Source organism: Melospiza melodia, chromosome 5 (assembly GCF_035770615.1).
Source record: "Melospiza melodia melodia isolate bMelMel2 chromosome 5, bMelMel2.pri, whole genome shotgun sequence".
In the NCBI taxonomy this organism is placed as follows: Eukaryota; Metazoa; Chordata; class Aves; order Passeriformes; family Passerellidae; genus Melospiza; species Melospiza melodia.
This window is the reverse complement of record NC_086198.1, coordinates 79,849-86,023: the sequence shown is the minus strand read 5'-3', so window position 1 is coordinate 86,023 and position 6,175 is coordinate 79,849. Positions and strand designations below refer to the sequence as shown.

At 47.9% G+C, this 6,175-nt stretch overlaps 2 long non-coding RNA genes across 3 annotated transcripts; both read left to right on the top strand.

Annotated features, from left to right (window-relative positions):
- Positions 1-716: 716 nt before the first annotated feature.
- LOC134418956 (uncharacterized) lies at positions 717-2,034 on the top strand. Its single transcript, XR_010027899.1, has 4 exons — positions 717-1,519; positions 1,598-1,625; positions 1,705-1,751; positions 1,971-2,034. It is a non-coding gene; the product is annotated as an uncharacterized LOC134418956 (long non-coding RNA).
- Positions 2,035-2,720: 686 nt separating this feature from the next.
- On the top strand, positions 2,721-4,545 carry LOC134418955 (uncharacterized). 2 transcript variants are annotated; one of them, XR_010027897.1, is made up of 5 exons: positions 2,721-2,792; positions 2,870-2,961; positions 3,902-3,964; positions 4,042-4,195; positions 4,422-4,545. It is a non-coding gene; the product is annotated as an uncharacterized LOC134418955 (long non-coding RNA). The 2 variants fall into 2 exon arrangements; XR_010027898.1 differs by having other exon boundaries at positions 2,870-3,008.
- The last annotated feature ends 1,630 nt before the right edge of the window (positions 4,546-6,175 follow it).

The window sequence follows — 6,175 nt, the reverse complement described above, 5'->3', positions numbered from 1 at the left end:
CCTAGTGTGTCTTTGGGGTCCCTTTTGCCCTCTTCCCTCGATGCCCTCACCACAAGCATGATGTGTCGTGTTTCACGTCCCCCTGTTGGTCACGTTCTGTGTCACGGGTGTCTGCAGGTATTTGTGCCGGAGCTGTTCTGCCCTGCTGCATGGCGTGCTTCAGTAGGACAAACCATGGGGAGTTGGAATTTGTAATGTGGTCTGTACTTGGGCTCTAGATACTGTTCCTAGATTGACATAGGGCGTTTGAAGCTTGTGAGTTATTGTGGAGGTGTTTGACATAATGTTCTAACTTTCTTTCAGGTGTGCATGCAGAGGGTCAGGGTTAGGAGGTGCCGGACCTTCTTAGGAGCACTGTGAGTAGCAGAGTGGTGGGGTTTTGACCGATGCGGTGCCAAGGTCAGGCACTGATGTTTGGTTCTCTTTAATCCAGCTGTCTGAGAGACACCAGCCCGGTGCCAGCAGGACCTTCCCAGGTGACGAGGTGGCCTTCCTTCACACCTGACAGGGACCAGCATCCCCAGATGTCTGAGAGATAAGTAGAGGGCTGTGACCCACAGAGGAGATGAACGTGGGGTGCTTGGTCAGGACTCCCTGAGGTGGGGGTCTGAGTTGGCTCTGGCAATGAGGGTAGCCAGGATGTTGCCCCTTAGGCCCTATAAAAGCAAAGTCTCCCTTTTGATCACAGTGCTGAGGTGCACAGCAGGGCAGAGCAGTCCCGGTGTGTCTCATGTCACTTGTCTTTTGTGTATTGTGTGTTGTCTGGATATCTCATGTCTCTTATCTTAGCCCTGTGAGGGGCCTCTCAGAAACCTTTCCTAGTATCCGTGATCTCAGTGTTCCTCGCCCTGGCACCCATGCCATAGAACTTTTGACTGGGGAGCTCACACAGGCATCAGAAATACATCTCTCTTTAGAAGCATCCAGTCAGATGTCTTGTCAGGTCTTGTTCTGAGCTGTATGGACAGCCATGCTGTGCAATGATCCATTATAGCAGACTGGGACTTGTAAGGATGTGAGGTTAGGGAGAGGATTCTGACTGTAGGATTCTCGAGCATCCAGGTTTGCAGTTTTTGGAATAAATCATTCCGTTTGCATCTTCTTCCTCCAGGGTTCTCTGAGCCTCATCAGCTCGCCATCATCTTCAACTCTTCTTCTTTTGCCTTCTCTCAGTCCTTGCAGCCATTTTCCTTGCCAAGAGATTTCTGTTCCTGTTGTGTCCCCAGTGTTTGTCATGTCTTGTGTGTCCTGTGTCACGGGTGTCTGCACGCATTTGGGACGGGGCTGCTCTGCCCTGCTGCACAGCCTGGTGCAATAGGAGAAGTCCCAGGGACTTGGAATGTGTAATGTGGGGTGTAGTTGGACTCCAGATGGAATTTGTAGATGGACACAGGATATCTGGAGCTCTTAAATTATCCTGCCACATTTTGACTCTTGTCCTAACTTTTTTTTTCAGATTGAGATGGATTAAATCTGTGCCAGAGGGCCCCATCCCGGGTGAGGGGGTTGCCCCGAGCAGGTGAGGCCCCGTTTGTCTCTGCAGCAGAAGTGTGTATGGTGACTGTGTTACAGCACTGTTCTTTGTCTTTCTTTTTAGGAAGTAACTCTGGATACCAGCAGCCTAGGTGAGCAGCGGAGAGAAGTGGTTGTTATTGCTCAGCTCTCAAGCACAACAATTTTTCAGCAGATTCATTGTGTCACAAGAGGGATCTTCCCAGTGTCAAGGATGATGTTTGAGATTGAGGCTTCAGGTGAGTTGAGGATTGTGACTGGGAGAGGGAGGGTGATCACGTATCCAGTTAGGAGTTCTTGGGAGGGGGTTTGCAGGCAGCAGGGTGAGAAAGGGTGTTTATTTGAAGACGCTCCCCAAGGTTTCAGAACCCTAGCAGAGGCATTCCCATGTCTTACACCATACAGTCATCCAGTGCACTCACAGGAATGCCATTTAACTTTGCCTTTCTCTAACCCAGGTGCCACCCCTAATGAAGGCCACAGCCTTGGAATCAGGATGAAGCTGGAGCCTGAAGGAGCCAGGCACGCTCAGGAGAGGGCAAGTTGCTGCCTTGGTGGGATTTGGCCCAGATAACTCTGGACTCACACTTTGGTTTTGGTTTTCTTTATTGCAGCTGACCGAGAGGCTCACAGGCCATCACAGAGCCCTCCGAGGCAGACTCATTTCAGGTGCAGCGTGGATTCCCATCACCGATCATCCAAAAGATAAGTCGGGGGCCTTGGCCTGGGGATAAGAGAATAGTGGTTTTGGAGTTCTTGGGGCAGATTTAAAAATTGGCAGTGGGAAAAGCAATCTTCTGCAAGGACCTCTTAGGACAGCTGAAGGGAGAGGCTCTGCTTTTGATGGCAGCTTTCAGGCGGGCAGTGCAGAACAGCTCTGGTCTGTGTCGTGTTGTCCGGTGTGCCGTGTTCCCTAGTGTGTCTTTGGGGTCCCTTTTGCCCTCTCCCCTCGAGGCCCTCACGACAAGCATGATGTGTCGTGTTTCATGTCCCCCTGTTGGTCACGTTCTGTGTCACGGGTGTCTGCAGGTATTTGTGCCGGAGCTGTTCTGCCCTGCTGCATGGCCTGCTGCAGTAGGACAAGCCTGGGGAGTTGGAATTTGTAATGTGGTCTGTACTTGGGCTCTAGATGCTCTTCCTAGATTGACATAAGGTGTTTGCAGCTTGTGAGTTACCCTGGTGGTGTTTGACATATGTTCTAACTTTCTTTCAGGTGCAGATGCGTTCCAGGTGTGGCAGAGGGTCAGGGTTAGGAGGTGCCGGGCCTTCTTAGGAGCGCGGTGAGTAGCAGAGTGGTGGGGTTTTGGCCGATGCGGTGCCAAGGTCAGGCACTGATGTTTGGTTCTCTTTAATGTAGCTGTCTGAGAGACCCCAGCCCCGGTGCCAGTAGGACCTTCCCAGCTGACGAGGTGGCCTTTCTACGCACCTGACAGGGACCAGCATCTCCAGGTGTCTGAGAGATGAGTAGAGGGCTGTGACCCACAGAGGGGATGAATGTGGGTTGCTGGTTTGGGAATTACTGGGAGGGGTTTTTGAGTCCAATTTGGAGGTGGGGGGTGTCCATGAAGTGGCCCCTTAGGCCCCATAAAAGCCATGTCTCACTTTTGATCACAGTGCTGAGGTGTGCAGGGCAGAGCAGTCCCGGTGTGTCTCATGTCACTTGTCTATTGTGCATTGTGTGTTGTTTGTGTATCCTGTTTCTTTTACGTTAGCCTTTGAGGGGCCTGTCAGACACCCAGGCATCATTGTTGGCATCTGTGATCACTGCATTCCCTGGCCTGGCACCCAGGCCATAGATGCGATTCTGACACCTGTCTGAGCTCTCCAGTCAGAAGTTCTCTCTTTGGAAGCATCCAGTCAGGTGTCTTGTCAGGTCTTGTTCTGAGCTGTAGGGACAGCCATGCCCCACCTGGATCCATTTTGGTGGATTAGGACTTGTAAGAATGTGAGGGCAGGCAGAGGATTCTGACCATAGGATTCCTGGGCATCGATCTTTGCTGTTCTTGGAATAAATCCTTCAGTTAGCATCTTCTTCCTTCAGGGTTCTCTGAGCCTCATCAGCTGACCGTCAGTTTGAACTCAGTCATCTCCTTTTGCATTCTCTCAGTCCTTGCAGCCATTTTCCTTGCCAAGAGATTTCTGTTCCTGTTGTGTCCCCGTTGTCTGTCCTGTCCTGCCTGTCCTGTGTCACGGGTGTCAGGACACGTATGTGCCGGAGCTGCTCTGCCCTGCCGCATAGCCTGGTGCGATAGGAGAGGGCCCGGGGACCTAGAATGTGTAATGTGGGGTGTAGTTGGACTCTAGGTGGGATTTGTAGATGGACTCATCATATCTGGAGCTCATCAGTTATCCTGCAACAGTTTGACTCTTGTCCTAACTTTCTTTTCAGATTGCCATGGATTAAATCTGTGCCAGAGGGCCCCATCCCGGGTGAGGGGATTGCCCCGAGCAGGTGAGGCCCCATTTGTCTCTGCAGGAGAAGTGTGTATGGTGTCTGTGTTACAGCACTGTTCTTTGTCTTTCTTTTAGGAAGTCAATCTGGATACCAGCAGCCAAGGTGAGCAGCGGAGAGAAGTGGTTGCTATTGCTCAGCTCTCAAGCACAACAATTTTTCAGCAGATTCATTGTGTCACAAGAGGGATCTTCCCAGTGTCAAGGATGATGTTTGAGATTGAGGCTTCAGGTGAGTTGGGGTTTGTGACTGGGAGAGGGAGGGTGAGCAGGTATCCAGTTAGGAGTTCTTGGGAGGGGGTTTGCAGGCAGCAGGGCGAGAAAGGGTGTTTATTTGAGGGCCCCCCCACACAAGGCTGTTCAGAAGCCTAGCAGAGGCATTCCCATGTCTTACAGCACACAAGGTCATCCAGTGCACTCACAGGAATGCCATTTAACTTTGCCTTTCTCTAACCCAGGTGCCACTCCTAATAAAGGCCACAGCCTTGGAATCAGGATGAAGCTGGAGCCTGAGGGAGCCAGGCACGCTCAGGAAAGGGCAAGTAGCTGACTTGCAGGGATTTGGCCCACATAACTCTGGACTCATACTTTGGATTTGGTTTTCTTTATTGCAGCTGACCGAGAGGCTCATAGGCCATCACGAGGCCCTCCAAGGCAGACTCATTTCAGGTGCAGCGTGGATTCTCATGACTGATCATCCAAAAGATAAGTCGGGGGCCACGGCCTGGAGATGGCGGAGTAGCAGGTTGGGAATCCCTGGGACAGATTTACAAATGAGCAGAGGGGAAAGCAATCTTCTGCAAGGGCCTCTTAGGACAGCTGAAGGGAGAGGCTCTGCTTTTGATGGCAGCTTTCAGGCGGGCAGTGCAGAACAGCTCCGGTGTGTGTCGTGTTCCCTGGTGTGTCTTTGGGATCCCTTTTGCCTTTTCCCCTCGAGGCCCTCACCACAAGCATGATGTGTCGTGTTTCATGTCCCCCTGTTTGTCACGTTCTGTGTCACGGGTGTCTGCAGGTATTTGTGCCGGAGCTGTTCTGCCCTGCTGCATGGCCTGCTGCCGTAGTAAAAATTCCAGAAGTAAAAATCTTGACGCAGAAATATTTAATCAAATATAAAAAAAATATGAATAAAAAGATATAAAAAATATGAAAAACTACTCGCATCAGATCTAATGTAGAATATAAATTTAGTTTTAAATTGACATTGGTAAAGATAAATGTGTAAGTAAGCAATATACATTAAATATACATTATAAATACAAATATGAATATAAAAATTGAACGTTAGGATAAAACCTATTTAAATTTTGTTTAAAATAAAGGGTTGGGGTTTTTTTTAGTCGTATTGTGTTAGAGGCAGGGTTTTTATTTTAAATAATATGAGTGTAGATATTATTGTCATATATTTCTAAATATTGAGATATACAAACAAGATGTAAATATATATAAACACAAAATACAAAGAAACACAAATAACAGGAAGAGATGTAATGAAGAATACAAATAACAGTATACATAAGTATACATTTTAAATGTACATGTGAATATGAACCTGAAAAATAGAATTTTAAAAAATATTTAAATACACTTTAGAAAAAAGGGGTTCTTTTTGGCTTTAATTTGGATGGAGGTAAAGGTTTTATTTTAAATAATCCAAGTGTTACGGAAGTAAAAATAGTAACAGAAATACATACTTACTATGCAAAAATAATTATAAAAATATACAAATAAATTAAAGTTTTAGGGATATATGCAATATGGAATAGAAATGTATTTATAAAAATAAATGTATAAATGGACAGTGTACATCAATATACATTGTAAATAGAAATGTGAATATTAATATGGAAAAATACTTTAAAAAAAACTTAAATATTTTTAAAATAAATTGATGTCTTTTTGGTTTGGTTTTTTTTTTTTTTGTGTAGTGTTTTTGTTTTGTCTTTTATCCTAATAGATTAGAGGCAGACGGTTTTTTTTCCCTCTTCCCGGTTGTTTTGGGGCATTTATTTCAGAGCAGTTTTCGGCGGGGTTCGCCCCTGTTCTTTTTTTGCCGCCTTCCCTGCCGCAGCCCCGAGGCGCCCTGCGCCCCCGGCTGGGGCGGGCGGCAGTGCTGCCGCCTTGTGGGCAGAGCGCGGTACTGCAGCCATGCACCGAGAGGCCGCCAGCTTGGGCGTGGCGCGTGGCTGATGTCGCGGACTTTTGGTTGACCTTC